Here is a 15,271-nt window from a genome sequence, read left to right as displayed (position 1 = left end):
TTCTTCTTCTTCTTCTTCTTCTTCTTCTTCTTCTTCTTCTTCTTCCTTTTTTTCTTTCTTTTCTTCCTTTTTTTGACTAGTACCCTAATCCCCTAGAATCTCCTCCAAAAAATGAAATTATCTTCTAATGCTTATACATCATAAATACCTTGTAGTTCATGGTTTTCTGTGGGAAGACATATTTATAGTTTATTGGAAATGCTGATGATTCAAAATGACTCCCATATTGGTTACTACATATATTTTGTTGTCAATTTTTGAGCGAAGAATGTTATATGCTATTTACTATACTCACTCGAATATATTTGAAAAAAAAAACACCTTATTCATGGTATAGATGTGAAGCTTTTGTATACTCTGAATGGCTTTATTGTTTCCAATTTCTTACTCCTGATTCATGTTTTCTGACATATATTCAACCTCCCTCCTCTTCACTCCTCTTTTGCAAAGAAGTATTAAAGAAAACACAGCAAAATTTGGAGAATATTATTGATGTCTTTAGAGAATTTCTCTACTGCCTTAATCTGAGAAACACATGTTGTTTCTTAAGCTTCAATTGTCTTCCCAGGAGTTTTTTTAAATTTCCATAACAAAAGTAGTATTTTCTAGTGGCCAGCCTAAGTGCTAAGCCTTTCAGTATATGAGCTTAGTTACCTTACTTAAGACATATAGTGTTTTCCCCCCAGGATGATACGTGAATCTTTCAAGTAGGATAGAAATTGCCAGAGCTCAGACTCTGGTGATATAGTCCTGAATAACTCATGGTCATTTCCAAACCATAATGAGGCATTGGATTAGGAATTCATGGAGGTATTATCAATATGATAAATATAATCCAGTTCCTTTTTTCTTACCTTATCCAATGTGTGTGTGTGTTACTATTTACTTTGTAACTGAAGTTTATTTAAACCAATTTATAAACTGAAAATTTGCTTAAATTTGTGTTTGTGAAATATGACAAAGATGCTTCCCAATTGAATTATGTGGCACAAACTATTTGTAAGCTAATGGCCAATCTTCCAAAAGTAAATATTACTTTTACTTTTTTTATATGTCACAATGCATTTTCTGAGTAAGGGATAATATTTGTATTAAACTGTTACATGAATCAATAAATACAATCAAAAAGAAATGAAATGCCAAAGAAAACCAAAGGTGTTTGATAATTACTAAAATGAGTTTTTAGCATGTGTCAATTTCATGAACACTGTTCTCATTTGCCTATAATTTTCAACCATTTATTCTATTACTCACAAATTTCCATGCATTTTATGTAATCTAATTAAAAATTTTAAACTATTTGCTATTTTTGTGGTGCTTGTGATTAAAGTTATTGTGAGTACACTCCATTTTACATATAACCAATATCTATGATTTAATTGATATAAGGAGCTAGTCAGTAGTATAACAGAAATTTGGACTAAGTATTCTTTATTATTTACCAAATAAAGTTTCCCTTTTTTAACATGAGATCATTTTATATGACAACTGATTTTATCTTAGATCCAATGTGCCAAGTAGGCATGTGGGTCTCTTAAGTCTCTGATCAGTCTCATATGCTTCTGGTTTGCAGATATGATAAATAAAATGTATGTTTCCAACTTTGTCAAAGGGTGCTGAAGGGAGAATTAGATTCTGGGAAGAAGCTAACATGAATGGAGGTAGCAGTTTTCATTATGCCCCTATCCCTCATCTGCTTCACTAGAGAATTCAGGGAATTTCACATTGGATGAGATCTCTGTCTCTGTCTCTATCTCTTGTCTCTCTGTCTCTGTCTCTCTCTCTCTTTCTCTCTCTCTGTCTGTCTCTCTTTTATAGTTGAATCCTATTAACTACTATAGAACCTCCTCTGTATATCCATACATTTTTTTCTAATTTCTATTTGGCTATCAGCTTGGATAAAGGAACTACTTTGCTACTTGCTCTGTGTTCATTTTGGAAGGAAGATTTGTGGAAAGAAAGTCTAGGCTTGTATATATAGTTTGGTTCCTCCTTTATTAATGAGTAACATGCAATTGCATATTTAACTTAAATGTGAATCTACATCCCCTTGACTAATCATATTTAAAGAAGCAGATAGAGGCAGAGTTAAGATGGCAGGAGAAAAGACAGGAACTTGCCTGAGCTCTACCCCAAACCCCTCCAAATACATTTAAATAATTATTCTAAACAAATTCTAGAGCAGCTGGACCCACAAAAAGAGAGTAAAAAAAAAATTCCAAACCTAGAAAACATACAAGATTAGTAGCACAGGTGAATTGTACCAGGGTAGGAGAAAAAAGCAGTCCAGCACAGGCCCCAACAGCACAGATCTGGCCCCAGAAAACCAGGTACAAGTCTTCAGAGACATTGAATCAGCAGCAGCAGCTGCTGCTTCCAGGGATCTCACTTCATATTCTAAGGGGGTCCAACAACTGGTCAGAAGTTTAGAGGGTTGTTTGTTTGTCTTTAATTTGCTAGCATTAAGGCGGGGCTCTGCTGCCTCACTCACACTGAGATTCAGGTCTTTGGTGACAGTCACAGGCCAAGGAGGAGCACTAGTAGAATGGAACTTGCAGCTAAAATGGAGGGGGGGCAGGGCTCCTCACAGTTCCAGGGTAGAAAACAGTGCTTATTGTCATTTACCAACCAGCACAGGCAAGGAAAGGAAAAAAATACTTCTCCTTAGATCATACCACCTTGGAAGAAGTGACAAATTATGGATCCTGAGAAGTATCTCTAAAAAGAGCTGCATAAAAACCATGAAATTTGGGACAGTGTACCTTCTACCCTCAAAGCAGAGCCCTACTTTAACAAAGAGCTAAAAGTCAAGTAATATCCTGTGAATGTGAGCAAAGAACAGGAAATAATTCTAACCATAGAAAGTTATTATGGTGACAAGAAAGATGAAACCACACAGTCAGAAAAAGCCAAAAAAGTGGCAAAGCTCCTATATCCAAAGACACTAAGAAAAAAAAATTGAATCGGTCTCATGCCATGGAAAAGCTCAAAAAAGAGGTTGAAAATTGAGTAAGAGAGGTAGAGGATAAATTGAGAAAAGAAATGAGAGCAATGAAAAAAATCATCAAAAATTAGACAACAGTTTGGTAAAGAAGGGACAAAAATACTGAAGAATACTGACTTAAAATGCATAATTGGCTAAATGGAAAAGGAGGTAAAAAAGCTCACTGAAGAAACTAATTCCTTAGAAGTTAGAGTTGAGCAAATGGAAGCTAATGATTTTATGAGAAATCAAGAAACAAAAAAAGAATGAAAAACTAGAAGACAATGTGAAATATTTCATTGGAGAAACAACTGACTTTGAAAATAGAGCCAAGAGAGATAATTTAAGTTATTGAACTACATGAAAGTCATGACAAAAATAAAACAGCCTAGATATTATCTTTCAAGAAATTATCAAGGACACCTTCCCTGATATTCTAGCACCAGAGAGTTAAATAGGAATGGAAATAATCCACATATCAGCTCTTGAAACATATCCCAAAATGAAATCTCTCAGGAATATTGCTGACAAATTCTAGAGCTTCCAGGTCAAGGAGAAAATATTGCAAGCAGCGGGAGAGAAACAAATCAAGTATCATGGAGCCACAGTCAGGATAACAAAAGATCTAGCAGGTTCTATATTAAGGAATAAAAAGGTTTGGAATATGATATTCCAAAAAGCAAAGTATCTATGATTACAGCTAAGAATAATATACCCAGCAAAACTGAGAATAATTCATGAGGGGAAAAAATGGATACTTAATGAGATAGAGGACCTTCAAGCATTCATGACAAAAAGACCAGAGCAGAAAAGAAAATCTGACTTTCAAATACAAGACTCAAGAGCAGTACAAACAGGTCAAGAGGAAAGGGAAATAATAAGGGATTTAATAAGGTTAAACTGTTTACATTACTACATGGAAAGATGATAACTTGTAACTCTTAAGAACTTTTTTTCATTATTTGAGCAGATAAAAGGAGTATATGCAGATGGAAAGCACAAATGTGAGTTGAATATGAAGGGAAGATATCTAAAAAAATAGAATCAAGGTGTCAGTTAGGAGTATACTAAAAGATAGGGGAAAAGAGTGGTATAATTGGGTAAATTATTTCACATTAAAGAGGCAGGAAAAAGCTTTTGCAATGGAAGGAGAGAAGGAGGGGTGAGGGGGAGTGAGTGAATCTTATTCTCATTAGACTTGGTTCAAAGATGAAATAGCATACACACTCAACTATGTATAGAAATCTATCTTACCCTAAAGCAAAGTAGGAGTGGAAGGGGATAAGAGGTGTGTGTGTGTGTGTGTGTGTGTGTGTGTGTGTGTGTGTGTGATAGAAGAGATGACATAGGGGAGGGGGAAGTCCAAAGTAAAATACTTTTGAGGAGGTTCAGGATTAAAGGAAAGAGAGAATAGAATAAATGGGGGTGTGGGAAGGGATAGAGGGAACTACAGTTAGCAATAGTAAGTATGAAAAAAAATTTGAAGCAAGTTTCTCTGATATAGGCCTCATTTCTCAAACATATAGAGAACTGAGTCAAATTTATAAAAAAAAAAAAGAGCCTTTCCCCAGTTGATAAATGATAGAAAGATTTGAACTGTTCAGATGAAGTAATAAAACTATCTATGACCACAATGCAAATTGAAGCAATTCAAGGTATTATCCATAACTATGAGATTGGCTAAAAGGAAAGAAAAGGTAAATGACAAATGGTAGAAGGCATATGGGAATAATAGGGAATTAATGCACTGTTGGTAGAGCTGTGAAGTGATTCAACCATTCTGTAGAGCAATTTGGAACTATGACCAATGGACTACCCTTTGATTTAGGAATACCACTACAAGTTCTGTACCCCAAAAAGATTTAAGAAGCAAAAGGAAGGGGCAGCTAGGTGGCACAGTGAATAGAGCAAAAGTACGGCCCTGAAATCAGGAGGACCTGAGCTCAAATCTGGCCTCAGATACTTGACACACTTACTAGTTGTGAGACCATGGGCAAGTCACTTAACCCCAATTGCCTTGACTTCCCCCCTCCAAAAAAAATAAAAAGGATCTATATGAACAAAAATATTTATGAGTTCTTTTCTGGGGGCAAAGAATTTGACATTGAGTGGAATCCCATCAATTAGAGAATGGCTGATCAAGTTGTGGTATGTGATTGTGATCAAATACTATCATACTTTGGGAAATGATGAACAAGATGCTATTCTCAGCAAATATAGTGATCCCAAACAACTCTGAAGGACTTATGATGAAAAATGTCATCCTCACCCAAAAAAAGAATTGTTATCTGCATCCAGATTGAAGCATATCTTTTATTTTAGTTTTGTTATTTTTATTGAGAGAATTTTTTTGGTCTATGTTTTCTTTCACAACATGGCTAATTGTATGACTACACATGTATAACCTATAAAAAACAAAGAATCAGATAAATATACTTTTTGTTCCTCTCTCTGAGGATAACAGTTAGCAAGATATTGATCCCAGCATTATATTCACCCTCTTGCAGGAAAGAAAGTCTCCCTTAGAGAAGATTGGAAGAAAAATGACAAAGATTTCTATTCTACTTCCATTTCAGCCACATGAAAATGCCCTTGTGCTACATGTAGGCAATTGACTTTCTACATATAAAATATAAACTTCTTAGACTTACTTTTGCAGACATGTTTCATAATCTAGTATTTGTCTACTCTTGAACATTCATCTCACTGATTTTACTTTAGTCTGCACCAGCTTTCCACAATAGTCAAACTAGTCCACTATATTCCCTTAGAATGTACCTTATAGATTCATATTTCTCTGCTTTTGTTTACAATGCTTGACATAGAATGAAATACTCAATATTTTGCCTGTTTTACTCATTCTTTGAGGCCCAAATAAGATCAAATCCCCAATGTAATATCTTTACTTACTACTCTAACCCAAAGAGAATGCAACCAATCAGAGGAAGGGGTCAAAGCCAATCCAGTGTATTCCCACTGTGAGAAGGCCCAAGACAGAGTGAAGAACTTTCATGCTGAAGAAGTCAAAGGGACAGAGTATACTTCCAAGTTGATAAGGTTTCTGAGGGATGGTAGGGAAAAATCAGGGAATCAGGAATGGAAGCTAGAGATATGAAAAGGAAAAAAATGATACATTTCAGTTAGATATTAATGAAAGCAAACATGCATTTTTTTTTTCCTTTCCAAGTTCATGAACTCACTGAAATCTATCAATGAATCCCTTGGTAATCCATTAACTCTAATTTAAGAACCCCTGATATAGCACTTCCCTTTCATTTTACAAATGTGTAAACTAAGGCCATGAAAACTCTAATAACTGATAGAAAGTTTACATGGTAGAAAACAGAAGAAGCAAGATTCAAACCCAGGGCCTCTGACTCCACAGCAAGGGTTCTGAGGACTCTGTATATCATATCCGTGAAGAAAGTTACCATTAAGAATAAATATTGGTGAGATTATCTAAATATGTAAGAGCAAGTAAGAAATGGATGATGCAGTTGCTATCAGTGTTGTGAAGATTGCTCACAAATGGTGTACTTAATGTGACCATTTTCAATTCTATGTAATTCATTTTCACCTTTATGCCATATACTTTACTTAGAAACATCATCTGATGTGCATTAACATGGGCAAATAAACATTTTTCCTTCATCTTTTTACTTTATCCAATAATGGCACAGGTAATTACTCTTCTGCCTTCAAAATATAAGGCAAGATGATATTCTCTGCTATTACCATGGCTCCCCTCCCACTCACAGGACTGACATTCAGGATGAAAGGATGCAAACAGTTTTAACCACAACTGTTTTGACATTTTTCTACTACTAGATCATCTGCTTCCAAGGCTCTTCTTAATTGTAAAAATCTTGCAATGGAAAGTTTATTTATATTGGATTACAATGCTAACACTGAGGTATCCAAAGCTTACATAGCTGCTCTAGATATTATGGGCAGTTTTTCAATTAGAATAACTTCAAACAGGCAGGGTTTCATTCAAATTTAGAGAAATAACTTGTCATTTAAAAGTATAAATATATCCTAAAGTTTAATTTAGTTCCACATTTGCTTGTGTATGTGCTTAATTTTGTTCTTGCTATAGTATTTTCTTAAAGAATATTAGTTTTATTGGTGAAGGTAGGTGTTTATAGAGCAGGACCCACTTATTATATCTTTCCTACCATCCCTCCTTCTTTACCTTCTTTCCTTCCTTCTTCTTCTGAATTGTTGTTGTTATTATTATTATTATTATTATTATTATTATACCCAAGTTTGCCTCTTTAGTGAGAAAGCACAAAAAGATTCAATTCAAATCCCAAGGTCAAAAAACATCCATTTATATTAGGCAATTCCCTTATGATTTTGTATTTATCGATTAAGCAGTTCTTCCCAATGAAATGAGAATTTCTCTAAATGAGGAATTTGAGAATTTCTGTAAATGAGAATTGGGAAAGTGAGAATTTCTCTAAATACTCTAACATCAACAGGAAAAGTATGGTATGCCTTTGTCATCAAGAATGCAAAACCAATGATGAAAATTCCAAGAATATACTTTCAGAATAATTAAATGGAAACCAGTCCAAACTCCATAAAGAAGATAGCTTCTTTCACATTCTCCTAATTGTTAATGCTCCATTGCTGTGTATGCACATATTGTCTTCCCAAAAGAATTTAAGCTTCTTGAAGTAGAGGATGTTTTAATTTTGTCTTTGTACACCCAGCATTTAGTATAGTGGTATCAGATAGTAAGAATTAAAATAGTCTTCTTGATTGGTTGATGGCCTCTAAAAACATGAAATAACATTCATAAAAAATAAGGTAGTCTGTGGTCTCCTCTCTGCAATGCAAGGTTAGTTATAAGACAGCTCCAAAGATGCATGATGGAAAGGGATATTCACATCCAAAAAAAAAAAAAGAACTACAGAGTCTGAATGCAGATTGAAGCAAACTACTTGCTCTCTCTCTCTCTTTTGTGTTTTGTTTGTTTTGTTTATTCTTTCTTGTTGTTTACTCCATTGGTTATATCTCTTCTTTACAACTTGATTAACGTTTAATGTGAAGGTATTTGTAGAATTTATATCAGATTGCATGCCACCATGGTGGGGGGAGTGGGGACGGGGAGAAGGGAAGAGAGAGGGAGAAAAATTGGAACTCAAGGGATTGTGGAATTGAATGTTGTAAACTAAACTTAAATAATATTTAGAGCATCTTTAAATGCTCTAAATACTATTGGTTAGAGAAATGCAAATTAAAATAACTCTGAGGTACTAAGAAAAAAATACAGCAGTCTAACATTAATTAACGAAGCAGCTCATGACCCTTATCTACTAAGCAGCCAAGTAAACCAGTTTCAGTCAATCTCATTCACAAAAGCTATTTATTGTTTACTGAGAGGCAATATGGGATGGTGAATAGAGTACTGGATTTGGAATCAAGAATACTTGGATTAAAATTCATCCTTAGATATTAAATATCTGTAAAACTTTGATCACTTTTTCACTTAACCTCTCAGTGTTTCAGTTTCTTCATCTGTAAATGAGAAAGAAGGATTTCATCTCACCCAAGCTCCCATTTAGCACTAAACCTAAATTTATATGCTCCTAAATATTACCTCACCTATAAAGTAGACAATAGAAACTAAATATTTTACTGCTATACTACTCCCTTTAGATAATCTATTTAATAAGGCCGAGCATGTTACCTTTGACCTAAATCTGGGGACTCAAATAGGAATGATGTCTTCATACACTCCTATCACTTAAGAGAATCAGAATAGAATTTATGGCAAGCAAAAAATTAAACCTAAGACTAAAGGTTGTTCATATCTGGTAAAAGAATTGTTGTAATAAGAGGTTATAAAGTCACCTAATAGATATGTATTTAAATGCAGATGCTTAATTAATTACCTAGCATGAGCCATTTAATTACAACTTGAGGCAATTTTTGCAAAGGGTAAAATGTAAAAATTGGAATGCTAAGTACACTATTAAATATTCATATATGAGTAATTTAAATACTAACATTTATATTGAATAACAATGAGACAAATGTGAAAATATTGATATAAGCACATATGACACTGAGTCACCTTTTTATGTCATGTAGCGTATTAAAAATTTGACATCCTGGATTTAGTGGAAGCTAAATCTCTTAATGCCTTCCCATACTCTCCTTTAAAACCAAAATAATGTTCAATCAATATGAAGGAGATACTTCTATTCCAGTGAAATATGTCTACAAGCTCAAGTTATTCAGTCAATAAGAATTTATTAAACACCTGGGGTATATAAGGTGTTCAGGGAGACTAGCACCTCTAGTATGAGAGCTTGCCAAGTGCTTTTCAGTGCTGCTCATCTACCTTTGGTATCTATCTATCATCCATCTCTCTCATCCATGACTCCAAGAAGCTGTGGCATGTGCAGCAATTACACTTTAGTAAAATCATTTCAGCAGACTGGCTAAACCACATTGAGGGTAACTCTGGCATCTTCTATGTCTAAACAAGTTCTAAGTGCCTGCTTCCACTGCCTTCTTGGCCCACCCAAATAAAATGCTCTCATTCACCCATTTCAGCATAGAAGTCTTCACAAGGTCATTCACTCTATCCTTAGCCATCACCAGTCATCTTGACTTTTGTCTTGCCACTGGACTTCAATGAATCTGGAAGACAGTGTGAGGATTATGACTTTGTGCAACTCTGCCTTGCTTAAATCCTATTTGTGCACAAGACAACATGACATATCATCCTTTATTTTACTATTTTGTTATTATGTGATTTAACTATCTTACTATTTTGTCATTTTACCTACCTTGAAGTGCTGTGGCAAACTGGAAACAATGATAGATATCATCCTGAACACAGGCAGGCCAGGATGATTTTTTCTCACTGGACTGAAGCAGCATTGGAATTCAGCAGCCTCCTGGTTGCCTGATTAGCTTTTATTAAAGACCACACTACTAATATCCCGTCAGAAGGAAGGGGTTAGAAAAAGTTTCCTAACAATTTTGTTTCACCCAACCACTACCTGCTTACCATCATGGCAGGTGGATATTAAACCCTGTGGTCAAACACAAAAAAGTACAATATTTTTTGCGAATGTGATTCCACTCACCACTAGTACATGGAATATGTGCATGTTCATGGACAACTCAAAATCCAGCAGACCTGAAAGACAAACAGCTCTTGTTGGGAGAGAACTCATCCAAATTGTAGCCATGAGTTGAACAAGGTTGACAAATGAAGGCCAACTTACTGAAGTTGAAGTTGAATATACATATTTCTGAAGTGGCTACTGTGATGAGAAGCTGGCTTAAGTTTTGCAATCAGGTTTAATCTAATTATCAAATTGGTATGCTTCCCAAAAGGAATGAATTATGGGTTCATGACAATGTGATTGCCACTTGCAGGAAAGCACAACCCCATCACTTAGCGCATATGCTCCCACCATAATGATTACTGATGATATCAAAGCAAAATTTTATGATGACCTGGAGAGTTTCATCATCAATATACTGAAAGAGGACAAGCTTGTAATTGTGGGTAACATTAAGGCCAGAGTAAGCACAGGCTATCAGAAATGACAGAGAGAATTTGGGAGTAATGAAGTCAGAAACAGAAATGGCAATGGTCACTTACTACTGAAAACTTATGCAACTCATGATCTTCTAATCACCAAAACTGTCATCTGTTTACTTAAATGCAACAAAACATCATGGTTCCACTCTCAGCAGCAAACATTGGAATTTAATAGATTGTATTATTGTAAGGAGAAGAGGCAGGCTATTAGTGGTGCAGAACGCTGAACAGATCATGAACTAATCTAAACATTTGTATTTAAAAAAAGCTATGGGCCCAAGGCAAGAGGCCTGTCAGCAAACTCAAGGTCAACAGTTTAGAGACTGCTCTGTTAAGTGAACAGTTTATTGCTTACCTAGGGGGTAAGCTGATTCAACATGCAGTTAGCAATAATGAAGCAGAAAAGGAGTGGGCAGTTTTCAGAGACTTGTTGCACAGGACAGTTTTTTTGCTCATCTGGGTCAGAGCACTCCGAAACTTGAGGATTGGTTTGATAACAATGCCCTGAAGACTACACATGGGCCAAAGACTTCTGGTACATCTCAACTATTCAGCCATGATGGAGCCATGCTGATCAGTGCTAAGGACATGATCCTGGAGAAATGAGTTGAACAGGTCTAAAGTGTTCTCAATAGATCATCATCAACCAGTGCAAAAGTAATTGAATATATACCTCAGGTTGAAGCCAATTTCTCTCTAGCCAAAACTTCCAACTGAAGAAGAGGTATTGTATACCACGAGGCCCCTCTCATCTGGCAAAGCACAGAATGATGATTCTATAGCAGTAGAGATGAAGAAGGCAAGTGGTCTATGGTTCATAAAAAAGCTGACTGAAATCATCCAAGTTATATAGCAAGAAGAAGTTGTCTCCTAAGAGATCAATAATGCCTCTATTATTGATCTCTATAAATGAAAAGGAAACAGGTTTTCCTGTAACAATCACAGCCCGGTTGAGTCTCTCTCAATCATTTCTGGCAAGAATATTGCCAGAGTCCTCCTTAATCAGTTGATTCTACACCTGGAAGATGGCCATCTACCCAAGAGCTAGTGTGGTTTCAGCAAGGGCTGAAAAATAGTTGACATCATGTTTGCTTCTTGACAATTCCAGGAGAAATGCCAGGAGAACAGAGGTCTGTAAACAATGTTCATGGATTTGACCAAGGCTATTGATACTGTTAGTCATGAGGACTTGCAGAAGATCATGATAAAATTTGATTACCTGACAAAGTTCATCAACAATGTATGTGAGTTTCATGATTGCATGCTTTCACAGGTTCTGGATAAAGGACAATGCTCTTCTGCTTTCCCAATCATGAGTAGAGTGAAGCAGGGCTAGATGTTTACTTTCATGCTTTTTAGCATCATATTTTCTGAGATGTTATAGGAATGTAAATTTTTAAGATCTTCCCTGCCCCTAGGCTAAGTGCACCTTGAGCATGTGGTGGGAGGCTTGTTTTTCAGGAAGGCCCAAACCTTGGTGCTTTGTGATTGGGCAGTGGGTCAAGAGAGTTGTTACATTCTCTGACCCAGGAGAAGGCTATATAATCCCTGATGTGAGACTTTGTTTTGGGGCTCACTTTGAGAAGTGTTGTGTGATTTGACCAGATGAGATTCTGGGCAGCCATTGAGAGCCCCCCAGCTTTGAAAAACCCAGATGTTGATGCTTCCCTCTCTGCTAACTGTGATTTGGTATGGATGTAATGGTTGGACAGTTGGAGGCCTGTCTGCTTGAAATGTTTCTGTCTGTATACTCTGACCTTTTTCCCCTGAACTAGGTAAATGATATGTTTGATTGATCAAAGCAAGATTGTTAATCCATTTTGAGTTGCTTTCCTTTAGAAAAGCAGATCTAAAAACCTGTGTTGGCAGCCATCCTGGGGATACTGGGGTGCTTGCTGCTACAGATATCATACGTCTCCAACATGAATGAAAATGGCATCAAGGTCAGCTGCTGGACTGATGGTAAAATATTTAACTTGAAAAAGCTACAAGCCAAGAGCAAAGTGGAGGGAGAGTTGGTATAGAATTTTTTGTTTTCATAGATGATTGTGCACTCAATGCAGCCTTTGAGGCTGAGACACAACAGAGTGTGAATTAATTCTCTGATACTCATACTAATCTGAGGAACTCACAATTTAATACAACATGAAAACAAATGCGTACAAACAGCTTCTATACTGGATTATTAGGAAATATTCAATGAAGAAAATACACTAGAAATGAAAGGAATTAGGAAAGGCTTCCTGTAGAATGTGGGATTTTAGCTGGAAATTAAAGGAAGACAAGCAGTGGAGATGAGGAGTGAGAGTGTTCCAGGTATGGGGGACAGTCAAAGAAAATGCTCACAACCTGAAAATATATTCCTCCTCTGGAAACAGAAAGAAAGCAAGTATCACTGTTTTGAATAGTATATGCAAGGAAGCGAGGTGTATGGAGACTGGAAAAGTTAGGGTGAGGCTTAGTCATGAAAGGTTTTGAACATCAAAAAAGGAACTTTGTATTTGATCCCAGAGGTGATAGAGAGCCACTGGAGTTTACTGAGTAGGGGAGTTACATGTTCAGACCAATGCTTTAGGAAAATCATTTTGGTGACTCAATGGAGAATGGGAAAAGACCTGAAGCTGGCAGAGCTAGCTATGGCAATGGGCTCTGATATGAGGAGATGACACCTTACACCAAGGTTGCACCAAGCAATATCAGAAGAGAGAAGGGGATGAACTCAATGAAGTCAAAGTTGAAATGGACAGTTAGGCAGGGACAGGCTTTGGTAACATATCAGATATAAGATTTAAGAGATAGATAGGAGGCCAGGATCATACCTAGATTGTGATCCTGGGGAACTGGGATAATGGTGGTGCCTTCAACAGTAATAGAGATATTTGGAATAAAAACAAATAGTTTCAGTTGAGAAGAAGTAGAAGTGCATAAAGACACATATGGCTAGCAAAATTTTAAGCTGTAATGGGATAGTAAGTGTAGCAGCAAACACCCAGCATCCCCAGGGTGGCTGCCAACACAGGTTCCTAGATGTGGTTTTCTAAAGGAAAGCAACTCAAAATGGGTTAACAATCTTGCTTTGATCATTCAAACATATCATTTACCTAGTTCAAGGGGAAAACTCAACACCCCAAACTTCAGAGAATAAAAAGGTTACAAGCAGAAATTACAAGAAGGCAGAGAAACAAACAGATCAAGCAGACAGGCCTCCAACTGTCCAACCATTGTATTCATGTCAAGTCAGTTACCAGAGAGGGAAGCATCAACATCTGAGTTTTTCAAAGCTAGGGGTCTCTCAACGGCTGCCCAGAGTCTCATCTGGTCAAATCATACAACACTTCTCAAAGTGAGCCCCAAAACAAAGCCTCACATCAGGATTTATATAGCCTTCTCCTGGTCAGAGAATGTAACAACCCTCTTGACCCACTGCCCAATCACAAAGTATCAGGAGAAAAACAAGCCTCCTACCACAGGCTCCAGGTGCACTTAAGCCTAGGGGCAGGGAAGATCCTACACAATACAATCTTAGAATGATGGCAACAACATAAATTTACATTTCCATTAGAGTAATTCAGTTGCAGTTTAGGCTATTACTGAGTGCTATGTACCTGTGGTATGGATGAACAGAATTCCCCCAATGTAAAACAACTATATTTCTATACAAGGTAAAAACTTGTCTTTATATTTGTATCATCCCCTTAGCCCCTTTTGACTGCTTATGTTCACTTGTGCCAGGGTCAATATATATTCCCCTAAAGCAAGGTAAAACCATTCATTTTGATTTCTGATACTCAAAAAGAATAATGTAGGCCCCCTACAGAGTAAGAGCAGGAATGCAGATGCATAAGAAGCAGCCCCACCAGGAACAATGAGAAATGAAAGGGTCATAGAGGAAAAGGAATTAGAAATACCAAGAAGATAACACAGCAGGCCTAAAAAGTTCAAGCTACAACCCATCTATATCACTTTTAACAGTGTCTGTGGTTGCAGAGGTCTTCCATAGAAGATCTAACATTTCAACTGCATCAATATAATAAGCAGGCTATTAATTCTGACTCACTTCTATACATCCTTTTCTTATCAAATATCTCAATGATAATTTTTTTATGTTGCTTCTTCCATTCAGTGTGTTATTGGTAATAAATGGCTTACTCGCCAGTCAATCTGAATTTCTTATTCTCTTACTATGTGTTAAGCATCTTGCTAAGCTCTTGAGATACAAAGAAAGTGAACAAACTTGGTCCCTGTCCTGAAGGGAAATGGCAGAAATAATATAACATGCTAACAGCTACATACATATAAGATAAATATCAATAGATTACACAAGCAAATCTATATAGAGAATATGTATGTGAGGATATAACATGCACAGATATGCATGTTATATATACATATACAAATGGAAGTACTTGTAGTTGAAATAGACTATAATATCTCAGTGAAAGCACTGTAGTTGAGAACTGAATTATGCTTAAAGGAAATAGGAAAACTGAAATGTAAAGAGAAAAGAAGCATTCTAGTCATGAGAGGTAGTCAATGCAGTGGCATAAAATAGGTACTACTGTAGTTGGATTGTGGAGAGAATGGAGGGAGCAAAATTGAAGAAAAATAGAAAGACAGTAAGAAGTCAAGTTGTGAAGGAATTTAAATTGGTCCTGGAATTTTAAGAGAGAGAGAGAGAGAGAGAGAGAGAGAGAGAGAGAGAGAGAGAGGGAGGG

The 15,271-nt window shown here is 36.3% G+C and overlaps 1 long non-coding RNA gene across 1 annotated transcript in view; it reads left to right on the top strand.

Annotated features, from left to right (window-relative positions):
* The window catches only part of LOC138153312 (uncharacterized), an 833,457-nt gene that overhangs the window by 36,968 nt on the left and 781,218 nt on the right, over positions 1–15,271 (top strand). The window lies entirely within an intron of this gene.

The sequence above is a fragment of the Petaurus breviceps genome, unplaced genomic scaffold (assembly GCF_028583685.1).
Source record: "Petaurus breviceps papuanus isolate PSGF00001 unplaced genomic scaffold, PetGlider_PUasm1.0 90977, whole genome shotgun sequence".
Taxonomy (NCBI): Eukaryota; Metazoa; Chordata; class Mammalia; order Diprotodontia; family Petauridae; genus Petaurus; species Petaurus breviceps.
The sequence above is the reverse complement of the archived record's forward strand: the minus strand, read 5'-3'. Positions and strand labels throughout refer to the sequence as shown.